The sequence below is a fragment of the Miscanthus floridulus genome, chromosome 10, assembly GCF_019320115.1.
Source record: "Miscanthus floridulus cultivar M001 chromosome 10, ASM1932011v1, whole genome shotgun sequence".
Classification (NCBI taxonomy): domain Eukaryota; kingdom Viridiplantae; phylum Streptophyta; class Magnoliopsida; order Poales; family Poaceae; genus Miscanthus; species Miscanthus floridulus.
In genome coordinates, this window is record NC_089589.1 from 40,250,106 (window position 1) to 40,277,959 (window position 27,854).

At 47.7% G+C, this 27,854-nt stretch overlaps 1 protein-coding gene and 1 long non-coding RNA gene across 5 annotated transcripts in view; both read left to right on the forward strand.

Moving 5' to 3' along the window:
• LOC136486528 (anthocyanidin 5,3-O-glucosyltransferase-like) overlaps nt 1-27,854 on the forward strand; it is a 159,618-nt gene that overhangs the window by 42,848 nt on the left and 88,916 nt on the right. The gene's annotated exons all lie outside the window — the stretch shown is intronic.
• LOC136490068 (uncharacterized) lies at nt 8,857-14,647 on the forward strand. 2 transcript variants are annotated; one of them, XR_010767500.1, is made up of 5 exons: nt 8,857-9,095; nt 9,201-10,116; nt 10,281-10,442; nt 10,538-10,690; nt 14,023-14,647. It is a non-coding gene; the product is annotated as an uncharacterized lncRNA (long non-coding RNA). The 2 variants fall into 2 exon arrangements; XR_010767499.1 differs by having other exon boundaries at nt 8,857-10,116.

Consider the following 27,854-nt stretch of genomic DNA (forward strand, 5'->3'; position numbering starts at 1 on the left):
CAATTATTTTATTCCAACATGACCAAGCCTTCTATGCCATAACCAACCCATGCTAGACTTAGTGATCAAACATGTTGTCAATTGAGCTTCTCTAGCATTGAAATCAACCAAGTATAGATTCTCGTATCTAAATCCTTTGAATAACAAGTTAGAGCCATCTACACTTATAATCTCTACATCATCCATACCAAATATGCACTTGAAACCAAGATCACATAATTGAGCTACCGACAATATGTTGAAGTTCAAGCTCTCTACTAGTAGCACATTGGAAATGCTCAAGTCATTGGATATTGCAATCTTACCAAGCCCTTTGACCTTGCCTTTGCCATTGTCACAAAATGTGATACTATCAATCCTATTGCTCTTGTTTTCATTGATTAAATTGAACATTCTTGGATCACCGGATATGTGTTGTGTGCACCCACTATCAAGTACTCAATGCATTCCTCCAGTTTTAATATTGACCTACAAAAGAAGATCAATTTCTTTTAGGTACCCAAACTTGCTTGGGTCCTTAAAGGTTAGTTACCAAGGTCTTTGGTACCCAAATGGCCTTCTTCTTTGGGCTCACAATTGGTGTACCAATGAACTTAGCCTTTACACCACTGGCACCCTTAACAAGCATGTAACAAGAATTAAATTTAATTGAGGATACATTAGGTAGCTTGTTCTTGTTAATCTTGCAATATTGCTCTACATGCCAAACTTGCTTGCATCTATTGCAAAACCAACCATTGCCCTTCACAAAGCTAACTTTGGGAGTGACAAAGGCCACCTTGCCTTTCTTAGGGGTATAGCCTAGTCCCTCTTTGTTGAGAGAAAATCTTTAGATACCCAAGCACTTTAGCAACAGGGCATCTCCACCATAGGCATTGCCTAAGGCACGAGTGAGCTCATTCACCTCCTTCTTGAGGGTTTCATTTTCTATCATAAGTGAGGCATCACAAGTGAGACCATCACTCAAGGGTGAAGTAGAAGTAATAGTGCTACAAGAAGTGTTAGTAGGAGCAACTACAATAGGCTTATAAAAAGATTCATCAATAAGATCACATGTTTGTCCCATATCACATGATACAATCACTTGCTCCTTCTTGGCTTCCTCCATTTTGACTTGCTCTATGAGAGAGGAGTGAGCCTTTTCAAGCTTAGAGTGAGCTTTGCCAAGCTTCTCATGGGCTTCCATTAGCCTCTCATGAGTGGCATTGAGCTCATCAAGGGATTGCTCAAGAAATTTGACTTTCTTGTTCAATTCCTTGCACTCCTTTCTCTTCATCTCAAAGCAAGTATGCACTTGCTCACACATGTCCATAAGCTCCTCCTTGGAGTACTCCTCATCATCATCATCATCACTCCTACAAGCATCACTTTCACATTGATCATCATCACTCACATTATATTTTACCCTTGTAGGCTTTGCCATGAGGCATGTCAATGGAGTGTCAAAGATGGAGGGCTTGTTGTTGATGGCGATGCTTGCTAGTGCTTTCTTGATAGATTTCTTGCCATCATCACTAGAGTCATCATTATCCGAAGAGCCATCACTATCCCAAGTGACCACATAGCCTCCACCCTTCTTCTTTTGAAAGGTCATCCTCTTCTCCTTCTTTTCCTTCTTTTCTCTCTTGTCCTTTTTGTGCTTCTTCTTCTCATCCTCATCATTGTCACTATTGTAGGGACAATCCATTACAACGTGATCGGGGCTCTTGCAATTGTAGCATCTTCTCACATATTCTTTGCTTTTGGTGTGATCTCTTCTCTTTCTTGCACCATAGCCCTTTTTTCATGAATTTGCCCATCTTGCGCACAAATAGAGCCATGGCTTCATCATCAATGTCACTAAGATCCTCATCATCACTTGATTCTTTCTTGGACTTGTCCTTGTTCTTGGATGATGAGCTAGCCTTGAATGCTACACTCTTATTCTTCTTGTCTTCGTCTTCCTTCTTATCATCCTTGTCAACCCCTTCCCTTTCCATATGGTATGTCTCTTGTGTCATGGCATCACCTAGTACTTAGTTAGGGGTAATCTCCTTCAATCCTCCTCTTATGATAAGCAATCTCAACATCTCAAATCTTGGAGGTAGGCACATCAAGAACCGATGAGAGACATCATCATCCTTGATCTTCTCTCCCAAAGCCTTCAAGTCATTGACAATTACTTGCAATCGATGGAACATCTCCGAAATGCTCTCATCATCCTTCATCTTGAAGCTTGTCAACTCATCCTTGAGGATGTACAACTTGGCACTCTTCACCGCCGGTGTGCCCTCATATGTTTCCTCCAATCTCCTTCATACCTCATTAGCTTTTTTATAATCCTTGATTTGCTCAAACACCTTAGAATCAATGGCATTGTATATGGTGTTGAGAGCCATTATATTGCATTGCTTGTTGGTCTTGTCTAGGTTGGTGGGATTGTCAGGATCAATGATATCATAGTCATTCTCGGTCACATCCCATACTTGATCATTGATTGAACCAAGATACATCCTCATCTTTCTCTTCCAATAATCATAGCATGTGCCATCAAAGAACGGTGGTTTGCCCCCCACATGGTTGGACACAACTTGAGCCATAATTTGACACCGAGGTTGTTAAGCCTTCAATCAAACGGTGACCACGGCTCCGATACCACTTGAAAGGTCCTAATATGGCTAGAGGGGGGAGGTGAATAGCCTATATAAAAATCTACAAACCGACTAGAGCAATTTGATTAGTATAACAAATAGCGAAATGTAAACTTGCTCTAGCTCTACAAGGGTTGCAAGCCACCTATCCAACAATTCTAGTTGTTATGATCACTAGGCACACAATTTTCTAGGTCACTACTCACTAAGAGCTCTCACAAATGCTACACTAAAGAGCTCCACTAGATGAACTTAATCCACAAAGCAAGCTCTCAATTCTAGCTACACTAAAGAGCTTGTTATAGCTAGTTTGCGGAAATGTAAATGAGTGAGGTAATTATACCGCCGCGTAGAGGAGTGAACCAATCACAAGATGAATACTTTATCAATCACCGGGAGAATACCAAAGGGCAAGAGACAACCAATTTTCTCCCGAGGTTCACGTGCTTGCCAACACACTATGTCCCTGCTGTGTCGACCAACACTTGGTGGTTCGGTGGCTAAGAGGTGTTGCACGAACCTCGTCCACACAATTGGACACCGCAAGAACTGACCCACACGTGAGGTAACTCAATGACACGAGTAATCCACTAGAGTTACCTTTTGGCGCTCCACCGGGGAAGGTACAAATCCCCTCACAATCACCGGAGATGGCCACGAACAATCACTAACTCGGGCCAATCCTCATCCGCTACTCCAAGCCGTCTAGGTGGTGGCAACCACCAAGAGCAACAAGCGAACCCCGCAGCAAAACATGAACACCAAGTGCCTCTAGATGCAATCACTCAAGCAATGCACTTGGATTCTCTCCCAATCTCACAATGATGATGGATCAATAATGGAGATGAGTGGGAGGGCTTTGGTTAAGCTCACAAGGTTGCTATGTCAATGCAAATGGCCAAGAGAGTGAGCTTGAGCCGGCCATGGGGCTTAAATAGAAGCCCCCACAAAATAGAGCCGCTGTACCCCTTCACTGGGCACAACACGGGGTGACCGGACACTCCGGTCAAATCGACCGGACGCTGGACCCTAGCATCCAGTCACGCGATGCATGCCATGTGTCCCTCTGTGTTCAACCGGAGCTGCTCGATCTCAACGGTCAAGTGATGACTGGACGCGCTGCTGCGAAGTGACCGGACGCTGGACCTCAGCGTCCGATCGTTTCTAGTAAGGTTCCATTCACGCAAAATCATGACCGGACACCTCGACGAGACTCACCCAGTGTCCGGTCACTCAGTGTCTCCCCTGTGCGCTGCCACATCGGCAGGACCGGACGCAACCCTCCAGCGTCCGGTCAGAGACCGACGCCAGCGTCTTTGCAGCTTCTACTGACCGGACACACCGGTCCAACCGAGGCCAGCGTTCGGGCACTTACAGTGACCTCTGTCTTTTCTGTATAGGGCGCCAGTGGCACCGTCGGACTGTCCACACTCTACGGGCGGACACTCCACCGGTGAAGTTTCTAACCCTTGCTGAAATGTGCCAACCACCAAGTGTATCACCTTGTGCACATGTGTTAGCATATTTTCACATGTGTTTTCAAGGGTGCTAGCACTCCACTAGATCCTAAATGCATATGCAATGAGTTAGAGCATCTAGTGGCACTTTGATAACTGCATTTCGATACGAGTTTCACTCCTCTTAATAGTACGGCTATCGAACCTAAATGTGATCACACTCTCTAAGTGTCTTGATCACCAAAACAAAAATGGCTCCTACCACTTATACCTTTGCCTTGAGCCTTTTGTTTTTCTCTTTCTTCTTTTCAAGTCCAAGCACTTGATCATCACCATGCCATCACCATCATCATCATGTCATGATCTTCATTTGTTTCACCACTTGGAATGTGCTACCTATCTCATGATCACTTTGATAAACTAGGTTAGCACTAAGGTTTTCATCAATTCACCAAAACCAAACTAGAGCTTTCAAGAGCTGAGGAAACATACCAAAGGTGTTGATACAACATTTTAGTGATCTCCACTTGCATAGTGCTTAGTGATACATTCGGTGATTAGCATAGGTGCTTTGCGAAGTGCTTACGTTAGTTAGGCCACCGCTTATGCGCTTGCTCTAGGTTTAGGCCTAGTGTTTAGTGAGGTTTGTACACCTCTTACCACTCGGTGCTTGCGCGCACCATTGTTGTACATTGGAGGGGCTTGTAGTCTTGCGAGATCACACCAACCGTGTTTGTGGTGTGGCCGCCACCGTGTACCGAACTGAACAAAGCCCGCGGTGGTTTGGCCGGAAGCTTGATAGTGAAGACGGCGGGAGCAGTCTGGGAGAGGCTTGCCGGAAGGCACACCGGAGACCCACTTGCGCGTGGGGAAGGTCCGGGGCTATCCATGGAGTTACCCGACCAGGAGCTTGTCCCTTGCGAGGGGCTCCAACGAGGACTAGGGGGAAGCTTGAGCGCTTCTCGATACCTCGGTAAAAATACCAGAGTCGTTGATGAGAGTTTACATATCTCTACCTTACTCTTTAGCTTCCATATTTACATTGCAATCTTGGTTTATGCTTTACTTTCCTAGCTTTGTGATAGGCTAGTTGATAGGTTTGGGACCTAGGTTGCATAACTCCTTTTTGCGGTAGAGATAGCAACACACTAGCAAAATCGTAATTGCACATTTAGATAATTTATCTTTTGTATAGGTTTTTGCTAAGAATAAAAAGAGGTCATAGTTTAGAGTTAGAGTTTTAAGTTGCCCCCCCTCTTAGGCGTCACGGTCCCTTACAAGACTCCTCTGCCAAGAATCGTGTGGACCTCTTCCACACTAGCACCGCGCGGCCTGCGCCTCCTCCCCGCGTCGAAGGCCGTGGCCTGGCCCTGTTGCCCTTGTCGACACCAATGCTGGCGGTCTACACTTGCAACATGAAACACTTGATGCAATAAACGACTAAAAATAGATGAAACATTTGGAATATACGCTTGCAACATATGAGTATAGCCACTGCAACATATGCAACATCCAGATAAAAATACCTTGCAACGTACGTCTAAAACAGATGAAATATTTTGAATTGACGCTTGCAACATACCTTTGAAACACTTGCAATATATGCAATATTTCGATCTACATTTGCAACATCCATATAAAACACATGCAATATACCTTTGAAACATCTGAAACACTTAAAACATACATTTGCAGCATACACTTTTAGCGTAACATCTCCTTGTTGAGGTCGCGCGTCGCGGCGGCCACAACCTTCCTGATAGGGAATTGCAGTAGCGGAAGCACCTCGTCAGCAGCTCGCTGTGCCAGGGGACGGGGCACGCCGCGTAGCCACGGGGGACAAGTGCAGCGAGGCGGAGTGGGCGTGGCGGGGGATAGAGCGTGGCGGGGGATAGAGCGCAGCGCGGGATGGGGCGCGCGGTGGGGGAAGGCGTCAGCAGTGAGGCAGAGTGGGGTGGGCGGCGTCCGAACGCCCGCATCTGAGCATTAACATAAAAAATAGAAAAAAAGTGGTTTACAAACCTCATCCATCTATGGCTGAATCTAGTTTTCAATCCTAAAATATTTAGTTTTTAACCCTCAAACGTTCACTTACCAACCTAGGGTAAAATTTATTATTAGGGTGCTGAGGTGGTGACATGACCAAATGTTAAATTTACCTAACTTTTTGGAAGTAAAAAAGAATTAAATATTAATACACAAGTTTAAAGCTAAGCTAAACCCATTTTATTACGCCGATCCAACAAAATTCCATTCCAAATTGATTTATGTTCTAATAATCCTATTCATAACTGTTTTTTTTCTACCAGGTTGAAACATTTATAAACTATTACTCCCTAATCCCTACATTCCGAATGATAAGTCATTCTAACTTTTTAAGATATATATAACTTTTGCTACGTATCTAGACAAAGTGTATATGTATGTACATAGTAGAAATTATGTATCTATAAAATCTAGAACGACTTACAATTTGGAGCGGAGGAAGTACCAAATTACCAAAACAATGCCTCAATTGGAAAGATTAGTATTTTGATGTAAAAAGACTTTGAAAATGCCAAATGCATGTACAAGTATTGAAATTCAATTTTCTGAAGAGAGAGTTGATTTTATTTAGAACACATTAACTGTTTTAGTTACAATATACAAATTATTCCTTATTCAAATAAATTATATCTTCTAATTTGTTAAGTGCAATATCCTTTTTAGCCTTGGCCATGTGGGCCAAGAAACGCCATAATTTGTTTTGCTCCATTCTGGAGTCTTTTCGCGGTATATAGTCGCTAGTTTGAAATTTAGTATAACAGGGAAAAGGGTCAGTGTGAGGGCTGAAGGGGCGCGGGCTTCTCAAGGCAAATGTTTGTCTCATAGCCTAGGAAAGCCAACCAAAATGAATTTATCTTGCCCAAAAAATTTAGCCTATTTGCTTCACAGCCAACATTTGATGAGAAATTTTTTTTGACACTTGCCTACTTGGGCACAAAAGGTAAACAGGGCAGATGACGGCAGGCCGAATTGGCTCCCGGAGTTTTTCGTCGCCGGCAGAAGCAAGAGACGGTGAGTGGCAGCTGCGCAGTGGTGACTGGTTGTACCAAACCCATTGATTTTTGGTTTAGAAGCTTTGAATGGCAATATTTTATAATCTATGTAGCTAATATACACCATGATGTTTCTTATGTTTTTATCTATAAAATAAGAGATATATTGACTATATTTTGATGTTTTAAATATTAGTGATATACAGATTCCGCATGTCATGCCGCTGTAAAAGTAGCGGAATTGGGATCTTAGCTTAGCCACTATTCTAACACTCCTAAAAGCCAGGGCCTCTAAATCAAGATCCCTGCTTGGTGTTTCACCCCCAAAACTTTTGGAGCCCAAATTCTTTCACCAGTCAGTGGGTCCAATAGGTTCTCCATTTTTTTCTCTCTTCTCTTGCCCTCTCCTCACCGATACTTCGTGCAACAAGCACACCACAACGCTGCTAGCTCTGGTGCTTGCACACGATCACTCACGCTTATCGCTGTGCCAGCTCTAATGCTCACGCATGCTCCCGCATGAGTTCTTGAGAGCGGGGAAGAAGACTTCCAATGTAGTTAGGCCAAGCTAGGTCAAGGGATAGCCTGTCGTGGCTGACCTTGGGGATGACAACCTCCAGTACGAAAGAACAACCTATGGTGCAAGAGGGCATGCTTTGATGCGGGGACGATGACCTCCTGCAGGGCTAGATTTGGCCCCTTCCCACCGGATTCAATAGCGGTCACTGCGCCCGAGGCCCAAGAGGTGGTGTAATGCATCGCCAAGCAAGAGAGTGCTACTGGGCCGCTGAGCAAGTAGATCCACTAGCAAGGAGGACCTGCAGGCGAAGCACGAGGTGGATCTACTGGTCCTAGGAGTGAATCATGATGGCTAGTGGTGGCGTAGGTGGTTGGCGACGCAAGGGAGCGGGGAGAGAAAGGAGGGGAACGCCCACAACAGGCAAGCAGGAGCTCGAGGAGATACCCATGAGAATGAGGACTGATATGGACCATTTGGGAGTCTCCCTAATTGAAGGGTTCTGCTAGAGACAATACTGGAGCTTTGTTTTTGTATAAGTGCTAAAATTTAGATTTAGCGGTTCTATATAATGGCCTCTTGAAGTTGCTTTAATGTGTTCAAATTTTGATCTTGCTCTAATTTAAGGTCTCTTTAGTAGGACTCCTCGTCTCCTGTGGAGGAGCCGAAACACTCTAGCAGGAGCCACTTTTTGTAGCTTTAGCTCTTTGTTTAAAAATGACTTCCACTTGTCTCCTGTTCAACAAAAGAGATTTTTCTTTTAAAGGGTTTGGTACGGCTGCTTCTGGGCCATGCCCAATAGACTCTAAACTCAATTTTATATGACCAAAATTTGGCTTGGCAGCTAGTGTCGGCTGCCCAAAAACTCAAAAGTTTCAGTGGGCCACGTTTACGCCGTGGCCCAAAATGGATATGAAGGCCGCTGCTCGTCGACCTTAGCTAAGGCCTTGTTTAGATTGCAAGTTTTTTCACTCTCTTTCCATCACATCAAATCTTTGGACACATGCATGGAGTATTAAATATAGATAAAAAAATAACTAATTATACAGTTTAATTGTAAATTACGAGACGAATCTTTTGAGCCTAGTTAAGCCATAATTAGACAATAATTATCAAATACAAACGAAACGAAAATACTACAGTGCCAAATCAAGCCCAAACCAAAATTTCCTCCTCTCTCGACGGCGGCGGCGGCTTCATCTCCGCAGCTCCGCTCCTCGTTTCCCCTGCGACCTCACTCCTCCCAACCTGAAACCAATTTGTGCGAGTTCTTCCACGCTCCAACACCAATCCCCCGCTCCTCCATCTCCACACTCGTCTCTATCAAATCGGAAAAATTTCCACACCAGGTTTCTCTTCTCCTTGAGGCCTAGTTGCCCGGACAAGCTAGGCACGCGTCGTCGGCGTTTCTTGTTGCAAACCACTAACCACCGCTGAAACCATTGGCGACAAGGTAAGGTGGTTTTCGCCCGCGCGCGAGGCGGCTTCAAGTTTTGACATCTCCTGATTGGTTTTCCCTGCCATTGCGTCGTCGGCTTATCGTTTCTTGCCCCAGCAGCGCGAGCGCCCGCCACCTGTTTGATAGAATGCCTCCAGGGAAAAAGAACAGAAACGGGCCTGTGGCGAGCAGCAGTAACGGCATAGATGCCCTTCCAGATGGCATCCTCGAGCACATCTTTGGTTTTGTGCCCGCAAAGGATGCCGTGAAGACATGTGTGCTCGCTTGGCGCTGGCGCAACCTCTGGAAGTCAGCCACAGCCTTGTCTCTTGCGTCGGGAATGAGGATCCAGCCTCGGTGAAGGACCAACAAAAATATGTGGACCATCTGCTACGCCTTCGTGGCTTCATGCCTCTTGAAAAGTTCGAGGTCAGGTTCGGTGGCCTGTATGAAGACGACGACACCTTTTGCCTAATCCACTGGATCCAGCATGCTGTAAAGTGCCGCATTCAGATGCTCATTCTAGATAATGTTTACCGTGATGGCTTTGAGCTAGGCAACCTGCATCTCGTCTCACAACACTTGACCAAGCTAGAGCTCATTGGGATAACGCTACACAACAGTTTTTGTGACTTCTCAAGTTGTCCAGTACTGGAACATCTCGAGGTTGACAACTGCTATTGGTGGACTGTCGAGAAGATTTCATCAGTCCCTGAAACACCTAAGCATAAAATGTTGTGAAGTAACAGGAGAATTCCACATTCTTATTTCTACCCCGAGTCTTGTTTCACTAAGGCTAGATTGCCATTTGTCCATGGCTCCTGTTCTAGTGAGCATGCCCTTACTTCAAGAGGCTTTTGTTAGAGTTACCCATTGGAATGCATACACTGGGGAATGGGGTGATTACTCTGCGGATTGTGATTTTGAGGATTGTTACTCTTGTAAAGGTGTGGTAGGTGATAATGACAATAAGTGTGTGCTTCTGGAAGGTTTATCGAATGCTGAGAACATGGCATTGATACCAGAATCCATAGTGGTATGTGTACATTTCTTTCGTTTAACTCCATTCTTTGGGTTACTTTTGTTGCAGTATCTATATCAATTCTGGACATTCATAATAAAGCTCAGCAAATGGATCCTGTAATCATTGTAGTCACAGTGAGCATTATTTTAATTTTTTTGTAACTCCATTGTGTGCAGTTTATTTTTGGCAAGGATCTGAAACAGTGTCCTACATTTAGCAAGTTAAAGACTTTGTTACTTGATGATCGATGGTGTGTGGCACCTGACTTCCCTGCACTAACTTGCATTCTCAAGCACTCACCAGTCCTAGAGAAGCTCACACTTCATCTTTTTTCCAAGGTATATATTCGTTCTCTAGATGGACAACCTCTGTCTTTTTGAAGTTATTATACATTTGTAGATTATTCCTGGTGAACTGTTTTTGCTTACTACAGGGACCTAAACATAAGGTGGAAATGCTTGGAAGATATCATCCAATTGATGGTTAAGCTGCAGTTTCAGAATGCCTCAAGGTAGTTGAAGTCAAATGCCAGTGGTTGATGAGAAAGTTCAGGAAGTTCTGAAATTCCTCTGTACATTTGACATATGTAAGTGAACTAATGACATTCTTGATGCTCTCTATATTTCTGAAATTTTTGTTTCAAATGTGGGAAGAGAAGCATTGAATAAACTTCGATATGTGTTCAAAAATCATTGAATGTTTCAAGTTCAAAATGTATTGAGCAATGAAACCTCCACTGCATTTAGTGGTGCTGGTCTGGTATGGGGAACAAAAATAAACTCAGTGCAATTGACAAGTATTTTCCACAAATTCCTTCACAAAAATCATTTTACACAAAATTGTGCGGAGGTGTTTAAATTGATTTCCTATTAGTAGAAACACAATATCTTCAGTTCTTGTTACTCCTGAAATTTGTACTTGTTAATAAGTTTGGCTGAAAATAACACAAATATCTGAATTTAGTTTATCTATGCAATTAATACTATAATATGTTTTTTTAATAGTGTTAATTTTGCTCCCTTAGAGCTTGAACACTAACAAGATACCAAGCCCAAAGGAAAATTCTAAGAATAGGCTAGTTATCTATACCTAATACTAAAGTGGCAAAATTTCTGCCACCTATAATTTTTCGTCCAACCTAATCATCGGTACTTTATCCGCATCCAGCCAGGTTTTGTTTCTGTTTCCATCTCTATTTCTTCTTGGGCTGCTTTGTCTTTTTTTTTTCTCCTTTTTTGGCACGTAGATGTTTCGTGCGTCCGGGTCTTAGCTAGGAAGGTGCCGCACCAGCTCCTGGATGATGTCCGTGACTTTCCTTCCTTTTATTTGTTTTTTATTTTTTATTTTTCTAATGAATTAATCTTGCTTTTATATTGTAAAAATAAGATAAATAATAATAAAGTATTACAAATCTTTTAAAACGTTGACCCTTACTTAAAATAAACAATTTTTCCTATTTTTATTAAGTTGTTTAATAAGAAATAAATTATTATTATAACATGAATTAGCCGATGAGCTCTAAAAAAACTAATCAAACCGTATAAACTTAAATCTTGAAAACTCTCACCCAAACCAGTAAAAATAAATGTTTCTTCAAGCTATCCACGGATGTCAGTGCAAATCTCTAAGTTGTCCTCATATAACAGGGCAACTCTCGATAAGGTTGACATGTGAAAATCGAGACACGGTAACGACTAACCCTTGCTCACCTTAATAAAATATTAAAATTATATATTTTTATGGATCCTCAAAAGAAGCCATAGAACTTGATATCTAACTATTGTCATCCTTGTTTCCATTAATGAGCCCGTTCGTTTGTAATTTGTTTAGAGATTACAAAGTACAACATAAACGCTCATAATGCATGCTCACTCACCCAAATAAATGCACGTACGCAAACCCTACCTCTATGAGTACCTTTGAAGACTGGGCCGACAAATCCTCGAGACGAGATTGACGAAGTCACCAGCGTCTCGCTGTCGATGGGAACGTCGCCTACCACGGAAAACACAATGTCGTTAAATCCTGGAATACGAGGAGTCAAACCCAGGACCGTAGGTGCTACTGAGGCTCTTATAGACACTAGGCTACAAGCCCTTCGCCTGTTCGTTTGTAATTGTTGCAATAACCACCCACAATATCAAAAGTAGCACCTGTACAAATTAAACTGTCGTGGCCATTGCAGCTGTGTAGCAAGTTGAAGTGAAGTGAATATATCAAACGTTTGATAGTTTTTTTTTTCTCTGGTAGCAACTCACGCTTATGTTTTCTTAGTTGAAACAAGGTGTGGCTTGACATATATTTTCTTAACATATGGTCATCGGTAGCAACGCACGGACATTTTTCCTAGGTACTAATGAAGTGTGAAGGTCAAAGCAAATTGAACAGAAAAGGTAAATGCAAAGAATGAAGATGACCTTTACTGGAGATCTCCTAGGCCAAAACAGCTTGTTCCATCTGTAACAGGCACACCCTATTTATAGTGAAGCGAATCAATGTTTGATCCCTTTACGATTCATCCAACTCAACCACTACACTCCGAATATTCAGAGGCAAGATAGTCATTACATAAAAATTGCACCCTATTACCATTTTCTTAGAAGAGACCAATGCCTTAAAAGTTGTGACTTGTGGCTGACAGCCGTGTCCCTATTCAAGCTTCGCTTCCCTTCTTTTCTTGAGGCCCTTGCTCAGCCACTCCATACCAGACCTTCAATTGAACCTTCATTTGAAGCTCCATGCCAGACCTTTCCTCAGAACCTTAGCTAATAACGAGAAGCTTTGCTTAAAGTTGCATGCTCATCAGGGCTTGTTTGGTAGGGATCCAGATTCTCCTAGAAACGTTTTGTAACCAGATTCTCCTAGACCGTTTCTCTATGCAGATAGCAATCGTTTGGGTTTGGCTGCCAGTTGTTCAAGATCCAGATTTTCCTTGAAAACATATATGAACTGGAATCAGTGAGAAACACCTTTTTGGGTGAAAATGGGAAATGTTTCAAGGTGGGTGAAACTTTTCTCTTTTTATTCACCATTTGGTAGAGATTTAGGAGAATCCAACCAGAATTAGAAATGTTTAACCCATCCAAATGAGATCTACATCTCTGTTGGAACCTGTGTCATTCTATATGCGTGACCTTCTCTTGGAAAATTAGTCAGAACTTTGGCTTGAGCTTAGCACTAGATATTCTTTGGAAGCCTTGCTTGAGACCTCTTTTTGGAACCTTTGCCCAGTAGAACTTGCGTTTGCGATCTTCAAATCAATCATGACCTCACAAAACTGGCCAATAGATTGGCTAACCGGATGCAACAGATGGTCTTCCCATAATTGAGTGTATTTATCAAGAGCCATTGTGTCTTAGATAATTTCATTCTTGTGCAACAAAATGATTGTTTTCACCATCAAAAGGAACTCTGTGTTCTCCTTAAGTTGGACATTCACAAAATCCTTCGAGTTGGTTTCCTGATTGGCTGGCCCTTTCTATTACCGGACATGAAAAAATTGGGGTTTGGAGATATGGTGTGATCTGTTCATCTTCAACTCAGATCTTGCTAAATGGTATCCCTAGTGAAGTTATTAGACATCGGCGAGGGCTAAGGTAATGTGACCCTCCGTCCCTGAGGCTCTTCATATTGGTTATGGATATTTTTGGTCACATGGTGTCCAGGGCCTCTGAGGAGGTGTTGCTGTAACCTCTCTTCTCTAGGAATATTCAACATCCGATCTCTACGGATATTGTGGTCATCTTCGTCCGGTCAGTAGCTAATGACATTGATATTGTGCTTGATATCTTAAGCGGTTTGGAGATGCTTCAAGTCTCAAAACTAATGTTTAGAAGAACAATGTGTATCCTATCCAGTGTACATAGGAAGTATGATTCAAGATCGTTTACCTTGTAGCCTGCATGATTTTCCTTGCAGGTATCTTGGGATACCCATGTCATTACAGAAATTAGCAAACTCTCAAATCCAACCTATCATCAAGTGCATTGCGGACCATTTACCTGGCTGAAAAGGCTGATTTGATGACAAGAGCTGGCCATAAAGAGGAAAAAACATGAGCTGGAAGGAAACAATTATAACTGTGTTCTCTGCAATAGCAATGTGGAAGAAACTGCTTTTCACTTGTTCTTCAGCTGCACCTTCAGCCGAGCTCGTTGGCAGCACCTGGGCATCCAATGGAATTTTGCAAGTGATTTCTTCCAGATGTTGATACAAGCCAAGCAACAATTTCCGAATCCTTACTTTATGGAGATCTTCACCATTGCGGCTTGGCAGATTTGGAAACAAAGAAATAACTTCATCTTTGATAGGGGTCGTCCTTCCTTAGATTCTTGGAAGTTCAGCTTTAGTGAGGAAGCTCGACTTCAGGCCCATAGGATCTGTGATCCTAAGTGTCCTGCTTTCTTATCCTGTATAGATTCCCTAGCCTAGTTTCCTTGCCTCTCTTAGGCTTCTAGTTTTTGCTGTTCGTTGTTTGCTTGTACAGCTTTGTGTGCCTTGTACAGCTTCTTTTATTTTATTAATATGAAAGCTTACAATGGTGGCTTCCCCTGCTGTACTATTTTCAAAAAAAAAAAAGACAAGAGCTGGCCAGGAAGATCAGGTTCAATATGGCCTAACGTCTATGCTTATCTAAGTCACCATGACCATTGACTTGTTACCATGTGCCATCAAGGGTGTAGATAAAATATGAAGTTTCCTTTGGAAAGGAAGGACCGCATGGGTGTCCATTGTGTTATTGCTTGTGACAAGGTCCAGCAACCTTGTGAGCTTGGTGGTGTATGCATTTCTTATCTTAAAACCTTTGTTTGGGTTCTCAAGTTGCAGTGGCTGTCGCTCTGACAAAACTGAGCCTAATAGGCCCTAGTCGACATTCTTAGTCCAAGTGCATAAATGTGTCCCCAGGTCTTTGTTTTCTACGGCAGTTAAGACCGAGATTGGCAGTGGAGGAGGGATAGGTGGCTTCATGGGTAGCAATTAGTTGATCTGGCACCTCAATTGGTAGATGATGTTCCCACAAGAAAACCTAATTATTGTACAAGCTTGAAGCACTAACCAGTCACAACTGGATCAGAGATATTCAAGGGGCACTTTTTGTTGGAGTTCTTGTTTGAGTAGTTGGACTTATGGGACATCTTGTCAGACATTGTATTGCAGCCAGTTGTTGATGACACACTGATGGAGGCTTACCCCCTTGGGACAATATTCAGCAAAATCATCATATGAGGGATTCTTTCATGGTTCCATCCAATTTCAGTCATGTGAACACATCTTGAAGCCCTGGGTGCAAGGAAAGTGGCGGTTCATTGTTTGGTTTGTGGTGCACAAGTGCTGGACCGCTGATCAGCTTGCTTGATGAGGCTTACCACATCTAGAGTTATCCCCTATGTGATGAGGCTGAGGAGACCGCATTGATCATTTGCTCACCGTGTATTTGCATTCTTGTCCAGTCTTCTTCAGTTGGGCTTCAAGCTCTTTGACCTTCAATCGAGGAAGTGTCCTTGATGATTGGTGGAGCAGGGTTAACGGTGTTGTTACTGGCCCGGCCGCCTGGTACTTCAAGGACTCAATTCCCTCATCATTCTTGGTTCATGGACCCTTTAGAAGAACTGGAACCATTTTATCTTCAATGGTGATCACACAAATATGGCTCATGCCTTGATAGTAGCTGAAGAGGAGGCGCAGGTTTGAGAGATGGCTGGGGCTCAAGGGATTTCCCTTAACTATCCTAGTTCCTGAGGTTTAGCTCTAGTATGTTGATTGTATTTTGTTTTTCTCCATGGGCGTGAATATAATCTAAGAACCCATGGTGTGTTGCCTCGCAATCCTCATCACATTTGCTGCCCTTATGTGGACCAAGGTTCATAACATGATAATATGTTGTCATTTGGTTGTCCAGTTTGTTTTGGTTCTTCATACCCACTAGTTGGCTTCCATGCAAACTGAGACATTAATATATTGCTTATTTTGAACACGAAACTCTTAGTCCTTGAGAGGATCTGGGTACTTGATTCTTGTCAGGCAGGAATAGAGCCAGACATAACAAATATGAAAAGAGCCAGACATAACAACTATGAAACCTATTTGTACATTTTTCTATATGCTAAGTGTAATCCAGCATTTGAAGTCTCTTTGTTTAGTAATTAAGCATCTTATTTTCTAAACATAAAATCTGTCTCTGAACCATTGTTTCTTTTCACTATTGTACAGGTTTCATTTTCAAGTAGGTGGGGGAAAATTTTGCTTTTGAAGCAAGGTTATCACCCCCGTTCGTGAGCGACGCCGAGCATGGCGTCGCTGCCTCGCTGCCGCACCATCTCTCGGCCACCAGTCTCTCTCTCTCTCTCTCTCTCTCTCTCTCTCTCTCTCTCTCTCTCTCTCTCTCTCTCTCTCTCTCTCTCTCTCTCTCTCTCTCTCTCTCTCTCTCGATTTCCCTACCTGATACGCCAGCCTGCCACAACATCTGGCCAGGACCCGAGCTCGCTCCCGCTTCCGCCGCCACTGCGTCCACCATCATCTCCGCCTCCACAGCCGCCATCACCCTCCCGACCCTATTTGCGCCCGTGACCACCCCTGCTGTCATCGCTCCCATTGCGCCGCTCCCAATCTCCCAGCCCTTGCTTACCCAGGTTCCCACCGATGCGCTCACCGCGCTCACCATAGCCATCTATGGCTTGCAGCGCCAGATGGATGAGCTGTCCCACCGCATCGCCGATGTCGAGAACCGGCCGGCCACGCTCATTCCGTCGCTCCTCCACTTCGGTATAGGCGGCGTTCCGCCGCTTCCAGCCACGGGTCCTTCCCCTGGCCTTTCAGAGGTCCTCACCACCCAGCCAGTGGCCATCCATCCGGCGGCCACTCAGCTAGCAGTTCTATCCTTGCCCATACCAATCACACAAATCGCTTGTCCGCACTCGCCACACACGGCGGTCAGCAGTTCGTCTCCTTTTCCCCACACTCCAGCGCCGATCCCGCCGTTCATCGCCTCCAGCCCGGTGCCACCACCCCAGCCCTACGCCAACCCGATGCCCATCAATACCGGTGTCCTAGGGGTCCTCAAGCTCTACTTTCCCACGTTTGACGGCGCTGAAGATCCCTTGGGCTGGCTAAACCGGTGCGACCATTTTTTCCGCCTGCAGCGAACCATGGACTGCGACAAGGTCTGGCTGGCTTCCTTCCATCTGATGGGGGTCGACCAACAATGGTACTACAAGGTGGAAGAAGATGCCGGGCATGTGGGCGCCTTCACCTGGGACGTCTTCAAGGCGCTGTGCCTTCAGCGCTTCGCGCCGCCCCTCAGTTCCCATCACTTGCACGAGTGGGCACACCTGCCGTCTCACGCCACCGTCGAGGGGGACCAGGAGGTCATTCCGTCTCGGCTGGCATTTGCTGTACAACATTTGCCATACCAGCAAGCTCCCCTTTTCCCAAGCGGGCTCTTGGATCACATCTGCGTCGACATCGAGCTGTCCGAACATGAGGATCTTCAGCGCGCCATGAGCTTGGCGTGCGACCTGGAGCGACACGGCCAGGCTGTGCGCATCAATAGGCCCGCGGTTCCTCCTCCAACAACCGTCACTCCTATCGGCTTGGCGCAGGCGCCCATGGCGATCATGCCAGCATCGCCACCACCACCGCTCCCTTTTCCGCCGTCTGTCCTCTGCGGAGTTCGTGGAACACTGCCGACGGGGGCTGTGCTATAACTGCGACGAGCAGTATGCCCGGACCACCAGTGCCAACACCTCTTCTACCTCGAGGTCATTGATGCAGATGACGATAGGACACTAGATACCGAGGAGTTCCAGCTGGCCGTGGACACCCCGGTGCTCTCCCTCCACGCCATGGCCGGGGTCCGCACGGCGGAGACGATGCAGCGGCACTTCTCCATTGCTAACCAGCAGTTTGTTGCGCTGCTCGACAGGTCGGCCTCGCATTCTACTCTAGTGTTGGCGCCCATGTCACCATGGCCAATGACGGCCGAGTGGCCTGCCAGGGCCTCGCGCGCGACGTCGCCATCCGCCTTGGGGCGGAGCCGTTTGACATCGACTGTTACTCCGTGCCGCTCGACAACTCCGACATGGTCCTCGGTGCCGCCTTCCTCCGCACGCTGGGCCGATTCTATGGGATTGCGATGATCCATGCATAGCCTTCTGGCGTGGGGGACGTCTTGTCCTTTGGCGGGGCCTAAGATCGCCGCACTCCGACGTTCCCGCGCTGGGCCACCTCCACACAGTCCCTGGCACCGCACCAGCAATCCGTGATGGCCTCCACCTCGTCGAGGCTGCGCGGTCTCATCGCGCAGCGGATGGCTTGAACCGCAACGTGCCCCCGGGGACCCCCTTTACGTTCTGCGAGGACCTCCGTCGTGATAGTCTGGACACCATCGACCTCCGGACCCTCCGCGACCTGTTCGTCATTGACAGTGGTGAGCCGTCGCATGTCGAGGATGGACTCCTCCCCTGCGACGCCCGTGTGTTCATCCCTGTCTCTTCAGCAGCATTGGCCACGCTCCTGCAGCTTGCCCACACGGTCGGCCATGGCGGCCTACAGAAAGCACTACAGAGACTCTGCGTGCAGTCCTTCGTCCAGGACAATAGGCAGCTCGTCCGTGAGTTCGCCAGCTCTGGTGCTACATGCGAGCGCAACACGTCGAAGGCCCTCCACCCTGGCAGACTCCTGCAGTCGACCGACGTTTTGTCTCAGCAGGCGCCCTTCCTCGTGCTCGGTCACCCCACGCCATTAATCGTGGACCACGACACCGCAGGCTCCGGTTTCAAAGGGGACGGTCGCGGTCGAATACCAGCTTAGCCTCCCCAACACTGCGGTGGAGGATCGGTCTTGCCACGGCCACGAAGACATTCACAAAATCCTTCGAGAGTTTTTTCCTGGTCCTTTCTATTACCGAACATGAAAAAATTGGGGTTTGGAGATTTGGTGTAATCTGTGTTAAGTAATCTGCTGCTTCCCTGTACGAACGCGCGGTAGGGACAGGCGTCGAAAGGCTCTCTGCTGCTGCACTATAGCTGCTGCAGGGGCAGACGTCGAAAGGCTCACCTGCCGCACTGTAGTCACAGCAGGGGCAGGCGCCAAAGTCAGCCCTGCTGTCACATCTAGTAACTGTAGCAGCATGACAGCCTGACATGTCTGTGTATTAGGATTAGATGGGTAGAGTTGTATATATAGTTTCCCACTGCAACTCTGTAAAGAGAGCGAGTTCAGTTTTGCCATCTCCTCTGCAGAGCTCCAGCCAACGTTTGTGCTTGTGCTGTGTGTGTGCGCGCTCTGTTCTCCCTCTCTTCTTCTACCTCTAGCCATAGTGTGTGGTCGGCAACGCCGGTGAGTGGTTGGCTCACCCGTGTTGGAGATCCAGGGGCCAACAAGTGGTATCAGAGCCGTACAAGCGCCGTCGTCGGACTAACCGTTGGCGATGACAGATGGTTTGGAGATGGGCGATAGCAGCGGCGCTGCTGTGGCTTCCTAGCCATGACAGGAGGTCGTTGTGCGCACGGTGTGGGAGGTCAGCAACACCAGTTGGCCGACGCTGACTCGCACCAACTATGGCGAGTGGGCGGTGACCATGAAGGTCAAGCTTAGAGCCCGACTGCTCTGGAATGCTGTTGACAAGGGCATCGATAATGAAGAAAACGACATGTCAGCGTTGGAAGCTATCCTCGCTACTGTGCCAGCAGAGTACATGGAGCCGTTGGGGGCGAAGAACTCCGCTAAGGAGGCGTGGGAGGCCATTGCAGCAATGCACGTTGGATCCGACCGCGCAAAGAAGGCGACGGCCCAACTACTGAAGTAGGAGTACGCCACCCTCAAATTTAAGGATGGTGAATCGGTGGAGGACTTCTCCCTCCACCTGCAGTCGCTCATCAGCAAGCTGAGGAGCCACGGCGTCACCATCGATGAAGAAGAGGCGATCTCCAAATACCTCCACTCCGTGCCGGTGAAGTACATTCAGATCGCTCTCTCCATAGAGACGATGCTGGACTTGTCCACCCTCACCATTGAGGATGTGATAGGCCATCTGCGGGCGGTGGACGAGCGCATGGAGCAGGCCACAACAACGAGGGACAGCGGCAAGTTGCTGCTGACAGAGGAGGAGTGGGCTACCCGGAGGAACTCTGGGGAAGCCTCCTCTAGTCGCGGTGTCGATGGCAAGCGCCGCGGCAAGGCTTCTTTAGACAAGAAGAAGAACAAGGTCGACTTCAACGCCTACCGGCGCTATGGGAAGACGGGCCATTGGGCAAAGGAGTGCCCAAATCGCAAGCAGGAGAAGAAGGCTGAAGCTCATCTGGCGCAGGCTGATGATGATGATGAGGCCGCTCTCCTGATGACGACGTTCTGTGCACTGCACGACGTTGAGGCTAAGGAAAAGAGAGAGGTGGTGGCGGTGAAAGGGCCTAGGAAGGCTCTGAAGGCTGTTAACCTCGATGAACTGCGCGCCCAAGTCCACCTCGGACGTGTGGGCGGCGGACAGGAGTAGCGGTGGTACCTAGACTCCAGCGCCAGGAACCACATGACGGGCTCCAAGGAAGCCTTCTCCGAGCTCGATGACAACGTGACCGGCACGGTGAAGTTCGGTGGCGGCTCAAGGGTGGCGATCCGAGGGCGCGACACCATCATCTTCAGGTGCAAGAATGGTGAGCACCGCGCGCTGTCGGATGTATATTACATTCCGCAGCTGCGTTCAAGCATCATCAACATTGGCTAGCTGGATGAGCGTGGAAGCAAGGTACTGATCAAGGACGGAGTCCTTAGGATCAGGGATCGGGAGGAGCGCCTTCTTGCCAAGGTGACAAGGTCCCAGTACCGGTTGTACTTGCTTGACTTGAAGGTGGAGCAGCCGGTGTGCCTGGCAGCACGGTACACCGAGGAGCCATGGCTGTGGCATGCCCGGTTCGGCCATCTCAGCTTAGACGCGCTCGGTTGGCTGGAGAAGATGGTCCGAGGGCTGCCCCACATCAAGCACGCAGGCGAGCTGTGTGACAGCTGCCTGATCTGAAAGCAGAGGAGGCTGCCGTTACCAAAGGCAGCCAAGTATCGCGCGGCGGATGCTCTCGAGCTCGGCCACGGTGATCTCTGTGGGCCAATCACGCCAGCCACAAACGGTGGTCAGCGGTACTTCCTCCTACTCGAGGATGATTGAAGTTGCTACATGTGGCTGCAACTCCTGACGAGCAAGGACGAGGTGGCGAAGGCGATCAAGAAGTTCAAGGCGCGCGCGGAGGCGGAGAGCGGCAAGAAGCTACGCGTGCTACGAACTGATCGCGGCGGCGAGTTCACTTCGGTGGAGACCGCTGCGTATTGCACGGATCAGGGTGTGTTGCGACACCACACCGCGCCGTACTCTCCATAGTAGAATGGTGTGGTGGAGCGGCGGAACCAGACGGTGGTCGGCATGGCTCGATCCATGATGAAGGCCAAGAGGATGCCGGTAAGGTTCTAGGGTGAGGCGGCGACCATGGCGGTATTCATCCTCAACCACGCGTCCACCAAGGCCCTGAAGGGAAAGACACCGTTCGAAGCTTGGTATGGGCGCAAGCCAAGCGTGTCCTTCCTCTAGACATTCGGCTGCATTGGCCATGTCAGGAAGACGAAGCCAGTCCTCACCAAGCTGGAGGACAGGAGCACACCGATGGTGCTCCTGGGCTACGCGGAAGGTACCAAGGTGTACCAGCTCTATGACCCACGCGGAGGTAAGGTGGTTGTCTCGCGCGACGTTGTGTTCGACGAGAAGGCAGCCTGGGGCTAGGACAGTCCGGGCACGGGGGAAGCTGGCGGCTTCACCAGCACCTTCGTCGTCAAGCACTTGGTCATCCACGGTGGTGGAGACACTGGAGAGGAGGTGCCGACCACTCCAGCAACAGAGCCGAGCACTATTAGGGCGGTGCCGAGCACTACGGGAGGGGTGCCGAGCACTCTAGGAGTAGTGGCAAGCGGTCATGCAGTGGTGCCGACCACTCCAAGACGGGTGCCGAACGCTCCCGTAGTGGAGCCGAGAGGTCTGGTAGTGGTGCCGACCACTTCAAGACTGGTGCCGAGCACTCTGAGAGGGGTGCCAACCACTCTTGGAGTGGCGACGAGCGGTCTAGAAGCAGTGCGGAGCACTGCAGCCAGGGTGCCGAGCACTCCAGGTGCTGTGCCGACCACTTCGGCGGAACAGGGAACTCCGTCGACACCGATCGAGTTCGCCACACCTCCAAGTGACATCACTGAGTTCGTGGATGCCTTCCATGACGGTGAGGAGGTGCGGTTCCACAGGCTGGACGACATCGTCGGTGACACTGGGTCCTCAGGCCGGGTGGGTCGGCTGCTCAATAACCCAGAGCTGCTTCTCGTCAGTGCAAAGGAACCACCCACGTTTGCGCTGGCCGAGCGCGATGCAAACTGGCGACGGGCGATGCTGGAGGAGATGAAGGCGATCGAGGAAAACAAGACTTGGGAGCTCGTCGATCCACCTCTAGGATGCCGTCCGATCGGCTTAAAATGGGTGTATAAGGTCAAGCTAGACGAGCGCGACTCCATTGTCAAGCACAAGGCGCGCCTCGTTGCCCGAGGCTTTGTCCAGCGCGAGGGCATCGACTTTGAGGAAGTCTTTGTGCCGATAGCGGGCATGGAGTCTATCCGACTGCTGCTAGCTCTGGCAGCAGCAAAGGACTAGCACGTCCATCACCTGGACGTAAAATCGGCCTTCCTCAATGGCGAGCTGGCGGAGACGGTCTTCGTCAGGCAACCTCCGGGTTTCGCCGTCAAGGGAGCGGAGCACGGGGTGCTCTGACTGCGCAAAGCGCTCTACGGGTTACGGTAGGCCCCATGAGCATGGAACGCCAAGCTTGACGCCACGCTGGGTGAGCTTGGGTTCACGTGATGCGCAACCGAGCACACGCTCTACACGTGGCGATGGGGAAGGAGGAGCTCATCGTCGGCATATATGTGGACGACTTGATCGTCACCGGCACGTGTGCGTAGGACATCGACAGCTTCAAGCACGAGATGGAGGCTCATTTTCGAATGAGCGATCTCGGCGCTCTCTCCTACTACCTCGGCATCGAGGTGAGACAGGGGAAGGAGGCACTCACGCTTGGTTAGAGCGCGTACGCCTTGAAGCTGTTGGAGCGGAGCGGCATGGCTAAGTGCAAGCCGTGTGTGACTCCGATGGAGGAGCGGCTGAAGCTAACGAAGGCCAGTACCACGGCGAAGGTAGATGCAACACTCTACCGGAGCATCGTCGGCGGTCTACGCTACCTAGTCCACATGAGGCCGGACATTGCGTTCGTCGTAGGCTACATCAGCCGCTTCATGGAGGATCCCCGAGAGGATCACTAGGCTGCGGTAAAGCGGCTACTGCACTACGTCAAGGGGACGGTGGATCAAGTGATCGTCTTCCCCAAGACCGGCGGAAGTAGGCTACAGCTCACTGTGTTCAGCGATGCAGACATGGTGGGGGACATTGATGGACGGCGGAGCACCTCTGGCGTGCTCGTCTTCCTCGGGTCGGCTCCAATCTCATGGCTGTCGCTAAAACAGAAGGTGGTGGCGCTGTCCACATGCGAGGCAGAGTACGTGGCGGTGGCCACAGCGGCGTGCCAAGTTGTGTGGCTACGTCGGCTGCTGGACGAGCTGACCGGTGTGGAAGCTCACCTACCATCATTGATGGTGGACAACCAGCCCGCCATCGCCCTCGCGAAAAATCCGGTTCTCCACGACCGAAGCAAGCACATCGACGTCAAGTTCCACTTCCTCAGAGACTGTGTCGATGGAGGGCAGATCGTCATCGAGTTCGTCGAAACTGGTTGGCAACTCGCGGACATCCTCACCAAGCCGCTCGGCCGTCTTCGGTTCATGGAGCTGAAGAAGATGATCGGCATGGAGGGGGTTCTAGGGTTAGCAGTAGGATTAGGGAAAGAATTATTAAGTAATCTGCTGCTCCCCTGTATGAATGCGCGGCAGGGATAGGCGCCGAAAGGCTCCCTGCTGCTGTACTGTCGCCGCTGCAGGGGCAGGCGCCGAAAGGCTCACCTGCCACACTGTAGCCACAGCAGGGGCAGGCGCCAAAGTCAGCCCTGCTGTCACATCTAGTCACTGTAGCAGCATGATAACCTGACATGTCTGTGTACTAGGATTAGATGGGTAGAGTTGTATATATAGTTTTCCACTGCAATTCAGTAAAGAGAGCGAGTTCAGTTTTGCCATCTCATCTGCAGAGCTCTAGCCAACGCTGGTGCTTTTGCTGTGTGTGTGCGCGTTCTGTTCTCCCTCCCTTCTTCTACCTCTAGCCATAGTGTGTGGTCGGCAACGCCGGTGAGTGGTCGGCTCACCCGTGCCGGAGATCCAGGGGCCAACAATCTGTTCATCTTCAACTCAGATCTTGCTAAATGGTATCCCTAGTGAAGTTATTAGACATCGGCGAGGGTTAAGGCAATGTGACCCTCTGTCCCTGAGGCTCTTCATATTGGTTATGGATATTTTTGGTCACATGGTGTCCATGGCCTTTTAGGAGGTGTTGCTGTAACCTCTCTTCTCTAGGAATATTCAACATCTGATCTCTACGGATATGTGGTCGTCTTCGTCCGGTCAGTAGCTAATGACATTGATATTGTCCTTGATATCTTAAGCGTTTTGGAGATGCTTCAAGTTTCAAAACTAATGTTCAGAAGAACAATGTGTATCCTATCCATTGTACATAGGAAGTATGATTGTAGCCTGCATGATTTTCCTTGCAAGTATCTTGGGATACCCATCTCATTACAGAAATTGGCAAACTCTCAAATCCAAACTATCATCAACTGCATTGCGGACCATTTACCTGGCTTAAAAGGCTGATTTGATGACAAGAGCTGGCCAGGAAGATCAGGTTCAATATGGCCTAATGTCTATGCTTATCTATGTCACCATGACCATTGACATGTTACCATGTGCCATCAAGGGTGTAGATAAAATATGAAGTTTCCTTTGGAAAGGAAGGACCGCATGGGTGTCCATTGTGTTATTGCTTGCGACAAGGTCCAGCAACCTTGTGAGCTTGGTGGTGTATGCATTTCGTATCTTAAAACCTTTGGTTGGGTTATCAAGTTGCAGTGGCTGTCGCTCCAACAAAATTGAGCCTAAAAGGCCCTAGTCGACATTCTTAGTCCAAGTGCATAAATGTGTCCCCAGGTCTTTGTTTTCTACGGCGGTCAAGACCGAGATTGGCAGTGGAGGAGGGATAGGTGGCTTCATGGGTAGCAATTAGTTGATCTGGCACCTCAATTGGTAGATGATGTTCCCACAAGAAAACCTAATTATCGTACAAGCTTGAAGCACTAACCAGTCACAACTGGATCAGAGATATTCAAGGGGCACTTTCTGTTGGAGTTCTTGCTGAATAGTTGGACTTATGGGACATCTTGTCAGACATTGTATCGCAGCCAGTTGTTGATGACACACTGATGGAGGCTTACCCCCTCGGAGCAATATTCAGCAAAATCATCATATGAGGGATTCTTTCAAGGTTCCATCCAATTTCGGTCATGTGAACACATCTTGAAGCCCTGGGTACAAGGAAAGTGGCGGTTCATTGTTTGGTTTGTGGTGCACAAGTGCTGGACCGCTGATCAGCTTTCTCGATGAGGCTTACCGGTCTTCTTCAGTTGGGCTTCAAGCTCTTTGACCTTCAATCGAGGAAGTGTTCTTGATGATTGGTGGAGCAGGGTTAACGGTGTTGTTGCTGGCCTGGACGCCTGGTACTTCAAGGACTCAATTCCCTCATCATTCTTGGTTCATGGACCCTTTAGAAGAACTGAAACCATTTTATCTTCAATAGTGATCACACAAATATGGCTCATGCCCTTGATAGTAGCTGAAGAGGAGGCGCAGGTTTGAGAGATGACTGGGCTCAAGGGATTTCCCTTAACTATCCTAGTTCCTGAGGTTTAGCTCTAGTATGTTGGTTGTATTTTGTTTTTTCTCCATGGGCGTGAATATAATCTAAGAACCGTACGTATAGGTGGGTGTACTTGAGTTTCTACCCCTTTCTTAAGGAGCTCTCCTCCATGTTTGAGGAAAAAAATCATATCCTGCCACTTTATTAAAGATCACAGACTACATATGGACCTGAGAAAATTGCACTTTTATTAGCCCAAACAACGTGCTTCGCAAAATTAGCATCCCAAACTTTGCTTTCGTAAAAATAGCAGCCAAAACATTTGCCTCTTATTTTCTCTACCATTTTTCCACTTTTCCTATTTTTTATTTTATTTCACCTAAATCAGCCAACTAAGGTACGAATTTGCCCCTGGGCAAACTCACGTAACGAAGAGGCAGCTGATGCCGCGTCGCTTCGTCTTTCCCTATCCCCGCCGCCGCTTCTTCTCTTCCGCGAGCCCTCGCATGGACGACGTGCCGCTGCCGTTCGACATGCCCTTGCCGGACGACGATGTGCCGCCGCCACGCGACGTGCCTCTGCCGTCTGAGGTGTGGCATCTCATCGCTGATGGGGACGTGATTGCTACGGTGAGAGCCCTGCTGACCGCTGCATCGACTCCGGCCTTGCTGCACGACGCGCCGAGGCCGACCCTACTGCACGTCGTACACAAGTACGTGATGGACATGCAGTCTACACGAAGCAAGGCACATCCAGGCGAGGCAGCCAGGCACATGCAGATGCGGGCGCAGCAGCCAGCCAGCGCCCATGCCAGCGGCGACCAGCGCCCAACGCTGAGAGTCCACGTCAATTAGCACAGGGGTAAATTCGTCCTTTTAGGTGGCAGGTTTTAGGAGAAATAAAGAGAAAGGAGAAAAAAAGGGAAAATGGTAGAGAAAACAAGAAACAAATGTTTTGGCTGCTATTTTTACAAAAGCAACATTTGGTATGATAGTTTTGCGAAGCACGTTGCTTGGACCGCTAAAAATGCAATTTTCTCATATGCACCTATAGGGGCTATGTTGCAGGCTGATTCCCCAACAGTTAGCTTCATACAGAGTTTACAGCGGGTTTGCTGTTGAAATATTAGTTATCGTTACCATTTCTTTTACTGTTGTGAATATTACATTTTTTACTGTTATGAATATTACCATTTCTTTTAGTGCTAACCAACCATAATATTGCATATTTGTCCAGCTGCATGCTGGACCAAATATTATCTATGAGTTTCACGAAATATTTATATGTTCCTACTTCCTATGACTATATATGCTCATCCTGTTCTCTAGTATAATCTAATTCCCTGCGTTTGATCAGCCACTGACAAAATCCTTTTGCGCATGCATTTGTAAGCTAGTTATTATATGTGATTGCAAAAGCAATAGCCGTATTTTGAATCCTAAACTACTATGGCATTTTTTAATAATGTTTTTTTTTCTTGAGAACATAACTTGTGCACTATTGTCCGCTAGCATTTTTTCTTTCACCAATTTTTGGGTTCCCTTTGTTTTACAATCTCTGTTCGCCTAAACGGTCGTTTAGCCCGTTTACACACCGTGTAAACGCTACACAGTGGTGCGTTGTTTCCGTTTAATCACCCATTTACCCCGTTTAATTGGCCGTTTAGCCCGTTTAATGGGACGTTTTGCCCGAATAATGGCTAAACGGTAGGTGACCGACTGTTTACCGTTTAGCGTTTAGGAAAACATTAATTACAATTGATTCTAGGTCATGATATTGTGGTACCTGACCAGGGTAGAAAGCTGTTAACATCATGTTAAATCATTTTATTTAATTTCCCTTTCATACAAAATGAAAAAAATAGTATTACCCCCTGAACATG